Source organism: Eublepharis macularius, chromosome 13 (assembly GCF_028583425.1).
Source record: "Eublepharis macularius isolate TG4126 chromosome 13, MPM_Emac_v1.0, whole genome shotgun sequence".
NCBI classification, from domain to species: Eukaryota; Metazoa; Chordata; class Lepidosauria; order Squamata; family Eublepharidae; genus Eublepharis; species Eublepharis macularius.
Window position 1 is genome coordinate 73,042,374 of NC_072802.1, and position 18,776 is coordinate 73,061,149.

Genomic DNA, 18,776 nt, shown 5'->3' on the forward strand with positions numbered 1-18,776 from the left:
GTGGAGACGCAGCCACCGCAAGATGCCACCTTTGAGCCTGACCAAGTAGAGATGCCGGGCTTGTGTCTGCTCTTGCCTCCCCTGGGAAGATGCAAAGCTCCCTCAGGCTCTGGCAACAGCTTTGCTGAAAAGGCAGCGAATGGACTTCCTCCTGTGTTACCCTGGGTGGTAGAGGTAGTTAATGAGCAGACAACGTTATAACCCGAGGGCGCCGCAAGGCCGGACCCATTGTAAAAGAACATAATAAAATGCAAATAAAATATTCCAATTAAAGTGCAGTCAATGGTCATAAAACCGAGAAGAGTTTATATGCTGTCAAATCAGGTGATCTTCAGCGCAAGAAAAACAATTGACAGGGCAGACGGCTCTTGAATTTTATAAGCTGTAAGCAAAGGTGTTCTGTCAGGGACACGCTTTTCCGGAGGAGGTAACAGAAAACAACCCATAGCAAAATCTGGGACTCCATCAGTTTGGGTTGGGATCTGGGCCTTGGCCCTCATGGACAGTCTGGCAAAGAAGCTCACAGTGTTTGTGGGAGACAAAAGCCCAGTTACTGCTTGTGGGGGAGTGCAAGGGAAATGCCGGCTGCCGTCAATCGCCTCGTGCTGCTCTCTGCTTGCTTCACCACACCGTGCAAAGAGGTAACCCCAACCTACCCCCCCACCCGCCAGCAAAGCCAGGCGCAAGCAGATGCCCAGCCAGGCAGTCCTGTTGACGACATCTCTGGCTTTGAAAATCATTTTCTCTATGCCCCCTCCACCGTTGCTGGTGAGAGAGGGTACAGAATTCAGTTTTCTGCACGTTTGCTTTTATTTCAAATAAAGCATGTTTCTAGCCCTCAAGGCAAGGAACCTATGCAGAAGGAGTCGAGGTTGAGAATTGCCCACACAGCCATTTCCCAGTGATTAGCCAAGTCAGAAATTATGCAAATTGTCTCTCTGCATAATTTATGTGGGTTGCATAATTTAGCTGTCCTCGGTACAGAATTTGGATTGTCAGCATGTAGGGTTCTACTTTTACATACCACCTCATCTGCTTAACATTCACACATACACCCCCCACACTGCGTTAAACATATAATTTTCTAAGGAAGCAAAAAGAGAAACTGCAGAAGAACGTTCCTCCTTCCTGCCTCTTTGGTATTTTCAGAAACTGAGACATCCCTGGGTACACAGGGGCTCCAGGTGTGTGTGTGACTCAGCGAAGACCAGCCCTCCGGGTGCCACCTAGGCCTGCAGCTTGGCTTCTCCGCCCGTCTCCGTGCATTTCTGGGATGACTCACCAGCACTGGGGCGTCTTCCTGCCACGGCTGTTGCTTCCTGCTTACACATTGCTTGTGGCCGTATTTGCGTAGCTCCTGTAAGGTTTCACACACAGATCCAAATCTGGTGGGAGCATCGGAAAAGTTTCTTGTAGTCAAATCTCTCCTGGCACATTCATGGGGACTGTGAAATAAAAGCAAAGAAACCAAATAAAAGCAAACCCAGAGAAGCGGCCAAATAAAAGGGGAGGTAGGGGAGAGTGCCAACTGAGGAACCGAAGGGGGGGGCACAGATGTTTGCCATTGCACGGGGTGGCCCTTGGGAGTCCCTTGTCAGGCCCCTGTCTGGGCGCAGCTACCCTTGGCGCCCAGCTGTCTGTCGGGGGCTTCAGGTAAGCAGATTCACCCCACCTCGGCTGGGGCACAGCTGCACTTGGCCCCTTGGTGTCCTGCTGGGCCTTCAGGTAAGCAGCCTTGCCCCATATCAGCTGGGGCACCGCTACACAGGGCACTCTCGTGCCTGGCGGGTGCTTCGGGGAGGCTACCCTGAGGCTTGTCGCCAGTGTTGGGTTCGTGACTGGAGGGAGGGTATACATCACCCATGCACCCTCTCATCCACTCCATCGCCTTGACTGCCTGCAGCCTCCTTTTTCACTCCCTTCTATATGCAGCCCTGTTGTCGTTGTCGCCCTCGCATGCTCGCTTCTCTCTCTATCCACTCCTCAACTCTCTCCCCTTGGCTCCCTACTGAGCCTGCCTTTATAGGGCTTCCTGCTCTGCTCTCCACCCTTCCTCTCCTGGGCTGCTTGTTCCTGATCTGGGCCAGCTGGGGAGGCTCCCAAGTGTCTCTCCCCAGCTCCGGCCTCTCCCTTTCCCCTTATCCCCTACTTGGAGGATGGGGCTGGTAGGGTCTTTCCAGGCAAGGTGGCCTGGTAGCCTCCCCTCCAGGGGCATGCGTGTGGTTAGACAGGTCCCCTGGGCAGGTGGCATTTCTGTGTGCCTGACGCCCAGCTTGCCAGCTCCACCCCATGTGCGCCTGGGCAGGGGGATTTTCTACCTGTCTTCTTGGTTGTTTGGGCATGTTGGTGCCTTGTGCCTGGGGAGAGGTCTGAGGCTTGTCTGCAGCTGCTCCCGGGCCTCCAGGCGTCCGCGGGCTGCCTTCTTGCCCATCTGTGGCTCCCCCAGGCACCGGCGTCCCACCACTCTGCCTGCTGTGGTGGTGGTACGCCTTTCACAGGGGCCGGGTGCTGTGGCTGTGGCAAGTCCGGGGGGGTGCAGGCAGCTCGTCCCCGGACATCCCTCAAGGGAAAACGGACGGGGGTTTGGAGAGGGATATTGCCCTGAGCGGGGAAGGAGGAGGAAGGAAGTGCTTATACACGGCTCCTCTGGACAGATTAGTGCCCACTCAGAGCAGTGAATGGAGTGTTATTACTACCCCTCAATACAGCTGGGGAGCTGGGCTGAGAGGAGGGGCTGGCCCAAGACCACCTGCAGAGCTCCAGGGTGGAAGTGGGAGTGGAACTGGCAGACTGCTGATTCACAAGCGGACCCCTTAGCCGCCAGGCTACAGCAGCTCCCCCTGGTTCTGCCCAGTGGCCTGGAAGGGGGAGGCAGGGACCGCTGCTGCTAGTGGGGCACCTCAAAGCCCCCCAAGCCCAGGCTGTTCCAGGAAGAGCCTGATGGTTAATAGATGGGACTCCAGTTGGGGCAAGGCCCAGTCCCCTTGGATGTTGTCCTGTGCCGGCTCCGTTACAGTGAGGCAGGGAGGCGCAGCAGCTCGGGCCACGCCCTTGAGCCCTGCCGGCCCCTCTCAGTGGGGCTGCACCGGAGGAGACCACCCTGTGGATTGGCTCAGTAGCGGCCTTTTGATTGGAGCAAGGAATCCTTCAACCTGTTGCGGCCTGGAAACACCGAAAGCTTTCTGAAAACCCCACACTTGGGACTAAAGGCATGAAAAGTGTGCTGCACACGGACCGTGGACAGGAAGCGGGAAAGAGGCTTGGAGGAAGGCGCCCGCGCTCTGACTCTGGCCCTGGCATGCATCCTGCTTAGGCCAGCACCGCCACTGTCAAATCCCTGCTTGTTACAAGTCCACAGACTGAGCTGGGTGAGCCCCCCATTCGCAGAAATGCTTTGCACTGACTTTTAAGGGTTATGAAACTAACCATCAGCGGCCTGTAGTGATCCCACACGCAGAGTAACACTCTGACCTCTTTTCTTTACATTCAGGCGTCTGCAGCATCCCAAGGCGCACAAAGGTCAGGAGGTAAACTGATGGTAATCTACGGTAATCTATGCATTCCTTTATTGAACTTTAGATGTCCTGTTTGTCTCCGTTCTGTAGCTGGAGGCGGTATCCATTCTTTATTTAAGACATTGCTGCCCCCGCCCATGCAGCCTCTGCCAGATCCCGGACGGTGGACAGCAAACTTAGAACAGAATCAGGTGCCCAAAGCTTCTGAATAGCCAAGGAAACTCCAGGTGTAGTCCACAGGCATTTTGTGTCCTTATGCAATATTTCTTTGTTCTTAAAGTATGTTGCTATATCATCTTTAAGAGAAGATGTTCCTGAATTAAGTTTGGCAGCCCAAAACAGGTTGTATGTCATACCTTGGCTGTGACACCTTGGCCATTTTTGGTAGGTGAACAAAACAACTTCAGACTGCTGTCCTGGGTGTTTGTGCAAATAAATCTGTAAGTTGGCAGGGAAGGGAGATAGGACCATGAAGAGTAATAACATCAACATTTGATTTATATACCACCCTTCAGGACAATTTAACGTTCACTCAGAGCAGTTTACAAAGCGTGTTATTATTATCCTCATGACAATTATCCCAAGAGGTGGGTGAGGCTGAGAGAGCTCTGAAAGAGCTGTGACTGACCCAAGGTCACCCAGCTGGCTTCAAATGGAGGAGTGGGGAATCAAAGCTGGCTCTCCAGATTAGACTACCATCACTCTTAACCGCTACACCAAACAGGCAAGGGAAAGGTACACTCAGTTTCCTACACAGAGCCCCAGTTTGAGCAATTGAACCTTCATGGTAGATTCTGTTTGGGGTGAGGCATTTCAGACATTTGGCAGAAACCCAAATTTCTCACAAAGCTGCCTTGATAGCCACAGATTGGCTACTTTGTACCCAGAGGTGGGTGAACTCTTGACAGTGCTGCATCCGTCAAGAGCCAACAAGAAGCATGGTCAGAGTGTAGGAAGTCCCGTCCCCCCTCCCCATGGTGGAAAACATTCTGGTGTGTGTTGCCAAACTGAGCCTCATGTCCCGCATCAGATGGAAAGTTGAGTTTAGAGATGGGAGAAGCAGGTTGGCCCTTCAGCGGACTAAATCACTCGGAGGCTGGGAGCTTGTTTCTGTGATAAGACACATGAGGAGAAAAAGGAAACGGAAGTCATGTGGAAAGGAAGCTCGTCCATGTTACGAGGCAAAGTGGCGTAGTGGTTAGTGAGTTGCACTAGGCAGATTCAGGTTCAATTCCTATGTAGTGTTACGACCATCTAAGCCTACTGGGATCAGTGGATCACACTGTTGGTAACATTGGGAGGATCACATTCTCACAGCCTGGTGAAATTTCCCTGGGCTGCGGCCAGGAGGAAAGAAATCTACACAGCTCTGAGCTCCATGGAAGAACAAAAATTGAAAAATGATTGGCAATTAAAGTACATTTCGAACAAAAGAGATCTTGCCAACGGAGCATTAATATGTAGAATCCAAAACCAAGATGAACAGACACCCAAAATATTTATATCGCTATATAGGTCATTATTCTTTTTGTACTTACACTCTTAAAATATCTATTCCAGCTTCACCCAGGGAAGAATAACAACCTGGAGGTTGGCACCCTACATGAAAGAGGCCAGGTGAAGAAAAGAAAAAAGTAGACTTAAAAAAAAAAGGCCGGGGGTGGGTGAGTGGGAATGCATCAAGGCCACAAGCTTGCTGTCAGCCTCCGCCTCTTGACCAGAGGGGTCAAGAAGGACTGGGGCGAGGAAAGGCAGTCGGCACATGTTCAGAGGCGCTCTTGCTTTAAAAGCCTCATAACATTTTCGAGGGCGCCCTGCTCCCGGATTGCTTTCTCGAGCCCAAGAAGGACCATCGCTCAGGGCTGGCCCGCTCAGCGGACCACCCCACAGCAAGTCGGCGGAGGCGGGAGTCGAACTCGAAGCCCGGCGCCGCCCGTTCCCGCCTCGGCCGCAGCCACGCCCCCGGCCCGCCTCCTCGCTCGGCGACGGGCCCCTCCCCTCGCCCCTTCGCCTCCCGCTCCTTCCCGCCCCTCTCCGGCGGTCGCCGTGGCAACGGAGGCGCTTCCCTCCACCCCCGTCCCCGAGTAGGGTTCGGTTGCGCCGGCCCCGCCCCTTCGCCTTCACGCGCCCGCGGCCGCCGAGGCCACGCCCCTCCCCTCCAGCCCGGCCAAGCTCGGCTGCGCGGCGGCAGAGGCCAGTCCCGCGAGCAGAGCCGGCCGCGCGCCCAACGGTCTCCGCCGCCCGACGCAGGTGAGGACTGCCGAGGGCCGCCTGGCCCCGCCCCCGAAGCGCTCCGCGGAGGCCCCTCCGGCCCGGCCGGGCCCGGCCCGTCCCTGAGGGGCAGCGCCTCAGCCCCGCCGGCGCCCCGGGCAGCCCCCTCGCCCGCCGCCGCCCCCCGGGACCCCTCGAGGCCATCCAGCCGGGGCCGCCCCTGCCCGCCCGGGCTTTCCCGCCCTGCAGCCCCCCGCGCGTCTCTGCCACGGCCGGAGGAGCGCGGCTCCCGGCGCCTGCGGAGCGGCCGGCTGCCTGTCGCTTGCCGCGCTTCGCTTCGCTTCGCTTCCCCGCGCAGAGATTTGCGAGGGGGCGGGAGGCCGCCTGGGGGGAGGGGGGCGCCCCGGGCCGCCCCTTTGCGCGGCGGGAGCCGGGCCGCTCTGACGGGATTAGGAGGCGAGGAAAATGGCAGCGAGCGGGCTCGGGTCCCCGCCGACTGCGCCCCCCTCGCAGCCCCTCTCCTTGGCCGGCGGGCAGCGGGCGGGGGGCCCGGCCGGGCCGGGCCGGCGGCTGACGGGGCAGGGGGCTTGCTGGGCCGGCCTGGAGGGCCCGCGAGGCGCTTCCCCTCCCCTCCCGCCCGCCCGCCTCGAAATCACGGCAGGCGTCCGCTGAGCGCCTCCCTCCTGCACCTGCCGTTCCTCAGGAGAGCCCCGATGGGACAAGCAAAGGAGCCGCGCGCGGGGTCGTCTGTCCGCCCGTGTTTGGGGTGATGCGGCTGGGCTGGGCTCCCTGGCTGATGGCATTGTTTGCCCTCTCTCCCTCCGAGGATATTAATCATTGATTTCCTCCAGGCACAGCAAAGTCGCCTCCAACCTAGGGTGACCCTGTGAAGGAAAGACCTCGCACACGTCCTGCCATTAACAGACTTGCTCCGATCCTGCAAACAGGAGGACGTGGCCTCTTTCATTGAGTCCAGTCATCTCGTTTTAGATCTTCCTCCATCCCTACTGCCTTCCACTTTTCCTAGCATTATTGACTTTTCCAGAGAATCTTGTCTTCTCATGATGTGATCAAAGTAAGATAGCCTCAGTTTTGTCATTTTAGCTTCTAGGGAGAATTTAGGCTTGATTTGATCTAGAACTCACTTATTTGTCTTTTTGGCCATCCGTGGTATCTGCAAAACTCTCCTCCAGCACCACATTTCCAATGAACCCATTTTCTTCCTGTCAGCTGTCTTCACAGTAAACTGGAGGGGAGAGGAAACCCCCAGGTGGCATTTATAAGCTGGTGCAGGGGGAGGGCACAGCAGCAGCAGCAGCCCTTCTTTGAGGGGTTCTGTACAGTTAGCATTAATGTCAGGACCCCCCCCCCCCCCGCTCTGGTTTTGTTTTATAATATAGATAAAAATGTGAACTTCTAAAAGATGTGCTGTGGCAGTTTAAGGTAAAATGTCACATTAGCTTCCCCAGTGAGTTTTTTAGACCACAGTATGTTTCATACGTATCACAGGGTTCGCAAAGGGATCCTTGAGGTCATGTGAGCCTGGGGGAGTATGTCAAGAAACAAGAATCAGAGAATAAGAGTATTTGCAGACAAATCGGATAAATCACTGATTAGGTACAGGTCTGCCGCTGTGTTCTCCCTGGGTAGCAGCATCCTTGCTGACAATGTGCACTGTGTTGTTACAGGAGATAGCACTGAAGCCTCCTGGCGTATTTGTTGATTCATGCAAAGCGTTTAGATTGAGGATTTGGTTGCTTTCTGTTCACAAATATCCCAGTACTTTCATTGTGTCTTCTGGCATGGTAATCGTCTGGATTTGTTTATCGGTCAGTCCTTCCAAAGCAAGACAGTTGACGGGATTAATGGGACCTTTGATGGGATTAATGGGACCTTTGTCAGTGAGTGGCATCATAGCACTTTAGCCTTGTGATGTTCCAGGATTATTGTTTATTTTTTATTGGAAACTGATAGCGTGGCTTAGGGGTCTCTGCCAACCTCCGGCAAGCCTCGAAAGCGCACACGCTTTTGTTTGTTGATGAATCTGCCTTTTGAGAGTAAGTAAGGTCCCCTTCATTTGGGGGGAGGGGCTGCCTTCACTCACGGCTGTCATTAGGACCACAGTCATAGAATCAGAGAATCCTAGAGTTGGAAGGGGCCATACAGACCATCTAGTCCAACCCCCTGCCCAGTGCAGGATCAGCCTAAAGCAGTGCAGTCCTGTGTAAGGTTATTCTAGCTCAATCCCACTGAAACCAAATGGAGTAAGTTTGCATAGGCTTGTACTATAAGGCTTCATAGGGTTACTCCAGAGGATGTCAAGGTGTTATTTGACCCTAGACTCTCAGTTTTAAAGATATAGTTGACTGGAATGTCCGTGCAGCAGCTGCTGCTGGTTTGCTGGAGTCAGTCACGAGATACCTACCTTCAAGTCTCTTCTAAACCCTGGATTCTCTGGGCTTTTTGAAGGCCATAGATGCCAGGTGCCTCTTATTATGAGGTGAAACTGGGTATGTGTGTGGCTCAGGGGTGGAGCATCTGCTTTGCAGGCAGAAGATCCCAAGTTTAATCTCCAAACACCTCTACGTGAAAACATCAGGCTGTAGGTGATGTGAAAGACCCCTCCTGGAGATCTTGGAGAGCTGCTGCCAGCCCCAGCGCGGACCTTGACAGGCCAAGGGTCTGATTGGGTGTAAGGCTGCATCGTGCCTGCCTTCCACTTTTCTTGAGCTGGAGTACCTCGGAGTACTGAGGGACTGCGTGCATTAATACCCCCCTCTCCAGTGCAAAGGAAACAATTCTTTCTGCTTAGAGAAGCAGCATCTTGGGGAGCAGGGTTGCCCTGTGGCCTGTTCCTTGATGAGCTGGTTTCAGGATGTGTTCTGTTTTTGAAGTGGGGAGCATTCAGTCATGTAGTCCTTCCAACTCTGCTCTGCAGTGGGTCAATCGAGGAACAGTTTTACTGTTTCTTTCCAGAGAGCCCCTTTACTCATGAGTGTGTGCGTCAGGCTAGCGTCTGGGAGGCCCAGGTTTGAATCGCTGCTCTGCCATGGAAGCTTGCTGGAGGACTGTGGGCCAGTCACCTACTCTCGGCCTAACCTACCTCACAAGGTTGTTGTTGTGAGGATAAACTTGGAGGAAAGGAGAACCATTTGCTGCTTGGATCACCATTGGGACCCCCATTGGGATATAAACGAAATAAATGCAGCTTGCCTTGTGCCTACCAAAACATCTCCCTTTGTTTACAGTACTTAAGCTCTGCTTTGTTCATGGTGAACTCTTCCTTGCTCCAGCAGCCACTTCTGAGGAGGTGGGAGCCTTAGCATTGCAAGGGGCAGGCTTGGGTCTCTGCAGCAGCAAAAGGTCCAGAGTGGTCCCTTTGCGTGGTCATTGGAAGCCCATTGCCCAGTCATATAAGGACCTACCTCTGCTCACTGGCTTGTGTCTGTGAAGGAGCTGTAGCTGTAGAAGCGGGGCCCAGTTGCCCTTGTTCATTTCAACAGAGCCATCGGACAAGTCAGGCATTGAGCAGTGTGATCTGCGCTCTGGTTTGGGGCATCTTTAGCCGCAGCATTACATGTCCCAATCTGATGTGCCTTGTGTGGTGTTGGTGCGCTGTTTTTGGCAAACAAAACGTCCCCTCAGATTTGCAGGGCTGCTTTTTGATTCCCTTCTGTGTGTGCCCTGTTCAGTTTTAGCCTCAAATGGCTTCCCTAAATCCCGTTGGATGATGCCCTGCCTGTTGTGTAATGAACTGATCCATTAATCTGAAAGGAAGGCAGGTGCGTTCTTCACATCTGGCTTGGAGAACGTTTTTTCATTTTCTTTGTTTAAAGTAGCATTAGGAAAGGTCTTTGGCAGATGGCAGGGGGCAGATGTACTCACTGTACCACATGGCACTCCGTTTTATGCTTTCAGGTTTGGATTCCCCCACCCCACACCCCCCAGCATCTTCCGTTAGAGGAATTTTAATACAAATGATTTTGAGTGTCTTTCTCTGAATGATATAAATGTGTTAAAGATGATCTGTTAATTGAAACAATTAAAAGAATTTGTAAGTGCCATTTGGGAATTGCAACATATGGGAATATATCCGTCATAAAAGACTTTTTCTCAGTGGCAATTATGAGAAGATTTCATGGCAAGGAGAAGGGTGGCTGGTGTTTCCAGGGCAACTGTGAAATTCTGTCAACTGCTCTGTGCGTGTGTCTCTCCCCCCCCCCCATACACCCATATGCAAACTAGGCTGGCCCAGGGTATTTTTTGTACCCAGATACTGTGTGCCACAGGTGTGCCCTAGGTTCTCTTTCAGCACAGTGTGCAGAATCTCTGAGTTGTAGCCTTGTATCCTCTGCCGAGTTCTGCGTGTTCCTCTTGTCTATCTAGTGTGTTATGTTTGCATTGACTGACTGGTATGGTGCTCAGTCTTAACAGACCATAGGAGGATGGATCTTCCTTACCTGAATGGAATGGTTGTCTTGTACTCTTGCTAAAGTTCACTGGCCAAGAAGGATGAGTCATGCTTCCTTGGTAAGGACTTTCTTTAATAATTTCAAACTATGCACTGTCATGAGTCTATAACTGCAGTCCTGCCTGTAATGGCTCAGAGAGAGTGGCTGACCCAAGGTCACCTAGCAAACTTCATGGCAGGGGGGGCATTGGAACCTGGGCCCCCAGATCCTAGTCCAACCACTGCACTGCTCTGGTTCTCTTGATCCCGTGTGCCGTGAAGACGAGGCGTTCTGTATTTCTACCTGTTTCTGTTTTTCAGTGAAGAGCTGTGCAGATTGAGAGTACCTTATAAACTGTAATTTACTCACAGGAATTGGTGTTGAATCACCCATTAACCTGAATGGCCCGAGATCAGGGCCAAGTAGAGGCACAGGGATTGATATGCCCGTTTTTCTGGTCAAACCAGTTGGAGAGTTCACAATAATGCAGGTGTTAGTAATTTTAGAAAGCGTGCCACATAAGACGTACAATGGTGCAACACTACAGTTCCCCTGCTCTGGAGGTAGCAGCACAGACAGTGGGAAGCGTTGCTGGCCTTGGCTGGAAATGTGACACGAGAACGTACTGCTGCTAGTGGAGTCCCTTGTGTGGTGCACTCCTTTGGCAGCCATGGCGTATGCTGTAGGGGGCATGTTTTTTCATTGGGATGCCTTGTAGCTTTTGATTCTGAGATTTTTACCAGGGACAGATGGGGTGAGTCTCTCCCACGTTCTGCTTCCCGGAGTCCCCTGGCAAGCCATAGTGTACTGAGCGAGGTGCATCACCATCTGTTGCACACAGGTAATTCTGAGATTGTCTTCAGTTTTAGAATGTCATTGGTACATGTAATATTTCAGCACAGTTATATGTAAGCAAATTCAAAGCTTTATGTGAATTTTTTAATAGAACTTTTAATAATTTTGAAACAATGTAATACATGCTTCCTTGCATTGTTTAAATGTAAGAAAAAAAACTGAAGGCATTGAAGATTTGGCAGCTGACACACAAATTTTAGCAAACCCAAGGAACTGCCTGATCTGCCGTGGATGTGGCCGTCTGCTCTGCTGGGTCGTCACTGGCATTAGCTCTTTTCCATGGTGGCCATTGGGACACCTCAGTTCACTGTTGCTGTCTGTAGCATTACTTGCATTGCTTGTTTCTGGTGGGTTGGTCTGTGTTAGAAGAGCGAGATTTGAGCCCAGTAGCACCTTGAAGATCAACAAATTACCCATGATATAAGCTTTTAAAGTCAAAGTTCCCTTGGTCAGGTACAGCTTGACTCTCAAAAGCTTATACCCCAGAAAATCTTGTTTGTCCTTAAGGTGTTGCTGGTCTTGAATCTTGCATTACTCGTCGGTTCCATAGTAAATTGGTGCTTGCAGTCTTCCTGAGCGGAGGTATATAAATAAGAATTTTAGCTTTGATTTTGATTTGACCCACACAACCAATCAGGCGAATTCATAATTTCTTTTTAATTTTTTAAATTATTGTAGGTAATTGTTTGGTGTAGTGGTTAAGAGTGGCAGGACTCTAATCTGGAGAACCGGGTTTGATCCTTCGCTTGAAGTCAGCTGGGTGACCTTGGGTCAGTCACAGCTTCTAGGAGCTCTCTCAGCCCCACCCACCGCGCAGGGTGTTTTGTTGTGGGGATGATAATAATATATTTTGTAAACTGCTCTGAGTGGGCATTAAGTTGTCCTTAAGGGCGGTATATAAATCGAATGTTGTTGTTACTATTCGTGGTCTTATCTCCCTCCCCTGCCAATTTACAGATCAGTAAAACCATACACGCACTTCCTAGGGATAATCATCTGAAAACATGGATGATGATTCAGACATGGTCAAGCTTGCTTCATATTGTTGTGAGCCAGGGTGGAGCCCTCTGGGACCTGGGCGGTGGAAGCATGTTAGGAGGACCAGCTTGGCCAGATATGAATATGGCCAGGCCAGAAGTGATGCCAATGAGTAGGCCCACAGAGTTCAGAAGAGCTAGTGAGCCTCTGGGAGGAGGACTTGGCTGTGGCCCTGGAGTTGGGAGGGGGAGGTGGGAGAAGAGACGGAAGGGAAGCGTCGCTGCATCCCCTGCGCTTTCCTGTGGGGAAGGGGACTCTTCTTGAAAAAGGAAAAGCAACCCCAAAGCGATCCAGCCCTGAGCCGGGGACAGGGAAGAGATCCAAAGGGAGCCTCACCCACTCCAGCAGGGGTCAAGGAAGCCTGTCTGGGGCCCATACTGCCAAGGGCGACAATTATACTGGCAATTGCATCCATTGTTGTTAATTTTACGAAACAATGAACGTTTGGAAACGGCACATTTTCTGTCGAAAAATAAAGCACTGGAAACATTTCTCTTTGAGAACATTTCCACTCCTTGTGGTTTCAGTATTTAAAGGGTATTGATCTGCTCAGTTTTTATGGAGTATTTGTTTCCCATCAGTTGTTTTTTCTGCCTATTTCTGTTTTGTGTATTAGAATTTTTAAATGATTTTCTCCTTGCTTTTTTCTGACTTAGGTTGATCATCTGCTTCAAAACTGATCGTAACGTCTTTGTCTAAAATGTGTTTGTACTGACTTGGATCCAGTGCAGTGTTTCCGTGTGTGGAAGGATTTCTGCTTGCAATGTGACTTTTTCACACACACACACATACATTATAGCCCCTAAGGCCACTTCTGGGGTCTCTTGTCCCCCCAGGGGAGGCATTTGAGGGGCATTTTGGGTTGGAGTGCAAGGGAGGAGGAGAGACAGTTGCACTCTGCAGGCAGAAATCCTTTCGCACAGGGAAACCCTGCTCTGGGTCCGAGCCATCTTCTCAAAGTGTGCCGTGGACTGTGACACAAGATCTTCCTGTGTGGTTGACTCTTCCCAGAGCTGGAGCTTCCGGAGAAGGGCTCTGGCTCAGTCCCCAGCCTCTCTGGGTGGGAGGACTCGGTAGTAGGGGACGTGGCAGGCTTCCCCCTGAGACCCTCTGCCAGTCGCTGGGGATGAGAGTGCATTTGATAGGCCCGTGGTCTGTGTGGGTAGGAGGCGGCTCCGTGTGTTTCTGCCAATAACATTTGGAGACAGCTGTGCTGCAGTGTTGTGACTTGTCCTCAGGTCTACATGTAAGATTTGTACAGGAGATCTGAAAAGGTGGAACTGCGTGGCTTTAGGCACTGCCTTGGTAGAGAATGTTTTTGGGGGGGGGGTGAAGAGAGAGAAATTTAGATTTCTTTTGTTCAGTAATATGCTGGGAAGGGAATGAGGCCATCCTAGCAGAGATGAAGCAGCCAGTATAAGCCTATTGTCAGGTAGAATGCAAATACTTATTGGCAGCAGTATCAGTATTTCTCCAGTTGTGGGCAAATGTAATATCCATATTTATTTGTTTAAAATATTTTTAGCCCACCTTATGTCGTTTGCCTCAAGATGGCTAATAAAGAGGCAGGAGCTCCAAGGACACAAACTTAATGAACAACAAATTATTAAAATATCATTAAAATTATTACGAGTCACAATTTTTTAAAAAGCCCAGACGATTAAAAACTGTTCACTTTCCGCCAAATGCCCTCTCTCTGTGAATGAAGGGGGATAAGTATCTGTCCAGACTCCTGCCTGGTTTTGTTGCTCCCGTCCTCCATTGGTTCACTCGGGTGGCAACATGTGCTTTTGGCTTATTGAATAATTGTGAAATAATGAGGCTACTGTCTGGAGAACAAAGCCCTGTTTTGCAGCCTACGAACTACTACTGAGGAGGGGACATACTTGGTGGATGTAGCCAGAGATCACTGTGTAGGGTGGAAGGTCAAGCTGCCTGTCTGGACCTGCAGCTACAAGATGGGGGTGGCTTGTGGTCTTTAGGGCTCTATTCTCTTTGGCACATCAGAATATTATGCTAGATGAGCAGATTGTCTCTTCCATGGGGGCATCTGAGAGTGACACCGTGGCTCAGTCCTCTAGGAATTTGTGTGTGTCGTACGAGATTGCACAGGCCTGGCCACCCAAGCCCTTGTCCCTGCACTGACTCCTCTTCATCCTTTACTGCCCATGTCCCCCTCCGTCATCAGTTTGAAAAGGTGCTGAGGCCTTCAGGGCAGGGACTGGTTCTGCTTAACATCCAGCCATAGTTCTGGGGAAACAGCAGGCTTCTTCACAGATTTGTTGCGTTGCGTCTGGCCCTGGTGAAAGGCTTGCACAGCTGCTGTTTTTGCAAAACGCTGTGTACTGATAATAAAGTGCTGTCAAGTTGCAGCAGATAGGGTGACCTTGTGGGGTGTTCAGTGGTGGTTTGCTGTTGCCTGCCTCAGCAGAACAACCCTGGCCGCCTTGGTGGTCTTCCATCCAAGTACTAACCATGACTGACCTTGCTTAGCTTCCAAGCTCTGACAAGCTTGGGTTAGTTAGGGTTATTCAGGCTACTATTATGTATTTTATTTACGTCATTTACGTCATTTGTGATGCACTTCGATGGCTCTATATTACTAACAACCATTTACATGCAAATGGCTTTTTGATCATCTTGCCAAAGAGCATCTTTGCCGTGTGTTTGCCCTCTCTTGCAGCTGAGAGAACGCAGGAAAGTCTTTCCGTCTCCCCAGTCATCTTCCCCATACGCAGAAATCCCAAGATGATTTTCTCTATGACTCACAAAAACCATATTGAAATATATATATATTAGTCTTTTTAAAAAAAAAATATTGGGTTTTTATAATATATAGGGAGGGGTTACAACAGGCCATAAGCATTTATGAGATTCACATACAAGACACATAATCATCCATCTAGATATAAAAAGCCATTATATATGTAACTAGTGCCCCATATACCTTCAAGATTCCCTTTTATTAATTTCTATATTTTTTAATCCACTTACTCTGTAGCTTATATTTCTAGTAATTGAAAATATATATATATATATATATTAGTCGTTAAGGTGCCCCTGGACTTTTGTTTTATTTTGCTCCAGTTGACTAATATGGCTACCCCTTTGCAATCCTCCCTTCTTTTGCCAATAATTTTCATATTAGCTTTAATTGCATCTGTAAGAATGTTGAATGCTGCCAGCTGCTGAAATGCAAGGGGGTATGGAGGGAGGGACACGCGTGTGCCTTTGTGGCGCCTTCATCTTGCAGGTGGTTTTTGTCGTGCCGTTTGTAGCCTCGGTCAAGGGATGCTTAAACCACTTCTGAGGATTGTGTCTTTTTGAAATGAGTAATGCACTGACCAGCTCCTTCAGGACAGTTCTGGGGGAAAACTTCCTCTACATGTGAGTTTCTCATTCTTTACAGTTCTAAGGGCTTTTGAAAAGATTTCTATTATGTTCATGGTTTTAATTCTTCTATTTTTAATTTTGCAAAGAATTTGCCTGTAGCAGGAGAGATTCACCTCCAAGTAGCCAGCTACCTGAAAAGTTGTATTTCCTCCTTTAAGTGTTGTTAATGTATATGTATACGAGCAGTGGGCTGGTATATTGTGGACTTCTGGCAAGGCCAGCTTAGAGCAGGAGATGATTGCTGTTGACCACCTCTACCCTTGTGGCTTGCCTGGCACCTACCACACCGTATTTTCAGCATTAAGGCAAAACATTTCTTTCTACGTAGGCTTTTAATTCAAGAGGTTTTAAAATTGTTCTTAGTTTGCTAATTTGAGAACAGTTTTATGAGATCATTTAAGGCTACTAAGTGGTATGTAATTTCTATGCCCTGGCTTGTTTTTAATGGATGGATTTTTAATAGTTTGTTAATTTTATCATGTTTTGAATTTGTTAGCTGCCTTGTTCAAGATCTCTGGAGAGGCAGCATATACATTTTCTAAAGACATCAATGTTCTTACATTTCAAATACGTCTGACCATATTTCAGCCTAAGGAGAGATCCTACTGGTGACAGGAAGAGAAGGGCTGCCCCTAGGATTGCCAGGTCCCCTTACCCTCCTGGCCCGTGGGGGGGGGGGGGCGGGGGGATGCAACACTCACCTTGTTTTTCTCCTCCCGCGTGCTCCTGGTCTGGTGCGATGACATCACTTTCGGGACTGATGTCACTGTGCTGGGAGCATGCCCGGGAGGCCTTTTCGCCCTGCTGGCTAGGTGGCTAGTGACAGAGGGTGGGAGCAGGGGATCCCCTGCCCCTGCCAGGGGACCTGACAGCCCTAGCTGCACCTCAGGAGAGAGCTGTGCTTGCTGTGGGGCACAAACGGGCTGTGTGTTGTTTTTGCGTAGGATGCTGTGGAGTAGGAGAAATGCTCTGGGGCAGATGCCAAGTGTGGGGTTTTGCCAAATGCTCTTGTTCATGGCCTTGTAGATCAAGAGCATGTAGACTATGAGGGGAATGTGCAGGCACTTCATGGCATGCTTCTTTCCTGCTTCCCCACAAAGCACCATTGGAAACTGGTTGCCACGGGAGCAATGAGCCTGCCTTCCCCTGTCTACTCCTTAGCACATGCCCTGGTGGAACCATGGCAGGCAGGCCCAAGCAAAGCAGAAAGGAACTAGGCAGCGCTGCAGGTTCAGGCCGTGGACTCGCCCTGTTCCTTCACAGGCGATTTCTCCTGGTATCCCAGAGACTTTCTCCAGACGAGCAGAGGCAGCTTCTGGGCTCCTAAGAGCGGCTCTTGTATATGGCTTGCCCCAGTCGGGATCGTGGGCTGCGAACAAGCTGTTCTGTATGCCTGCAAGAAGAAGTGAGGCGTGAGCAGGAAGCAGAAGTGTTCCCTTGCATTTTCTCTCTGCACTTCTGGTTGTGTGCTAAGGCACAAAGAAGGCGGGGAGCATCTGGTGTGACCAAGGCTTGAAGGAGGCTTGTTCTGGTGAAACTGGCAAACCTGCCTCATCCTTGCTCACTGGGTAGAGCTTATGCATTGCACGCATCATGTGCCAGTAAAGAAGAACGTCTCTGCCTGTGATCTCAGAGGGACAGTGCAGGTCATAGTGACAGCCGTGGGCTTTCATTGGTCTGAAGTTGCTGATTCAGTAATAGAATGGCTGTTAAATGATAGTAAGCGTCTAAAGAACAGCATCCTGGGCAATAGTCCCTGTTGCCAAATCTAGAACTCGGTGGATAGATTAAAGAGTCGTTGTAGTAATGGCACTGCTTGCGTATTGTCTGTTTGCAAACTGTTAAATCTACTGTCATTTTTTGCGAAGTGCCACCGATGTGGACGGCGCTTTACAAGATATCCTAGGTGCCAAGAAAAGGGTGATTGCCTTGCCTTAAGGAAGTCACAGGCTACAGTTTGACGATGGGGTGGGAGGACATGAATGTTAGCAGATGCGGCCCTTGTGTTTGGTTTCTGCAGAGGCAGAGGAAAGAGGGGGATACGTGCAAGTGGGAGTTTTTAAAAGAAGAAAGAGAGGGTGGTATCCTGGAAAGTGACTGTTGGACTAGAGATAAAGGCTCAGGGAAAGTTCAAAAGCATCAGGGGAATAAACTCCCCCACAGAATCACTGAGTGTGTGTGGAGGGGGGGGGGGATGCTGGGCCCTGAGTCACATCTCTCCAGGTTGCCTGAAAACAATTAAAAACCCTGGAAATGGAATGCATCCCTGATGGGCATTGCAAGCGTCTGGGAGTGAGCCACGTAGTAGCCGCGTTTGCAGATGATACCAAATTATTCAGGGTGGATTGTGAAGAGCTTTGGGAGGCTCTCCCTCACTTGGGTGAGTGAGCATGGCCTCATTTGGAATACTGTGAACAGCATTGCAGGGCTAGAAGTAGTAAGGAAGAGAGCAACCAAAATAACAAGAGGCTTGGAGTATCTTTTTGATGAGGAGCGGCTGAAGATTCTGGGATTTTTCAGTTTAGAAAAAAGACAAATAAGGGGACTGTGATAGAGGTTTATAAAATTATTCATGGCGTGTATGAAGTGGAGAGAGCTTTTCCTCCCACTCCCATGCTACTGGAACCCAGGGCGGCTCCGTGAAGTTCTAGCAATAGATTCAGGACAGCCAAAAGGAAATACTTCTTTACTCAACATAGAAATTAAGTTGTGGCATTCACTCCCTCTGGATGTAGCCATGGCCATGGAGATAAGAGGAAATTAGATTCACGCAGGAGATGTCCATCAGTGGCTACTAGCCGTGGTGACTAAAGAGAAGCCTCCATATCCAGAGGCAGTGAACCTTTGAATATTTATTTATTTAAAACATTTATATGCCACCTTCCAGTCCAAAGAGGGGTCCTCCCAGGCAGCAAACACAAGATATTAAAACATTCAAGACATTAACATTTCAAATGTACATATAAATACAGTCAAAACAAGAAACGCACACAGTGCTGGGAAGTCACATCAGGGGAAGACCTTGGCCTGTGTGTGCCCTGTTGTTGGCCCTCCAGAGTCGTTGGTTGACCGTTATTTGGAAGAGTTTTCGGAGCCAGACGGGCCGATTGGCCTGGCCCAGCAGCGCTCTTCTGTACAGCACTTGCCTGAAAACCGGCTTCAGAGAGCTGTTCGGCTGGATGTATTCTGAGATCTCCCCCCCCCCCCCCCGCCCTTTGCTTTTGTTGTTTGCCTTTGTTTTGCACTGTTGCTTTTTCATCCTTCATAAAAGAATATGAACGGAGATAAAGTTAAGCCCCAAAGTTCTGTTGAT

General features: G+C 50.3%; 1 protein-coding gene across 2 annotated transcripts in view; it reads left to right on the forward strand.

Annotated features, from left to right (window-relative positions):
• The first annotated feature begins 5,715 nt into the window (after positions 1-5,715).
• The window catches only part of KIAA1671 (KIAA1671 ortholog), an 83,102-nt gene continuing 70,041 nt past the window's right edge, over positions 5,716-18,776 (forward strand). Inside the window, exon 1 of one of the 2 annotated variants that reach the window (XM_054996042.1) lies at positions 5,716-5,765. The gene's annotated coding sequence lies outside the window, so the exon portion shown is untranslated. Of the gene's footprint in view, positions 5,766-6,737; positions 6,802-18,776 lie in introns of those variants that run through there. The other variant, XM_054996041.1, reaches the window with a different exon arrangement.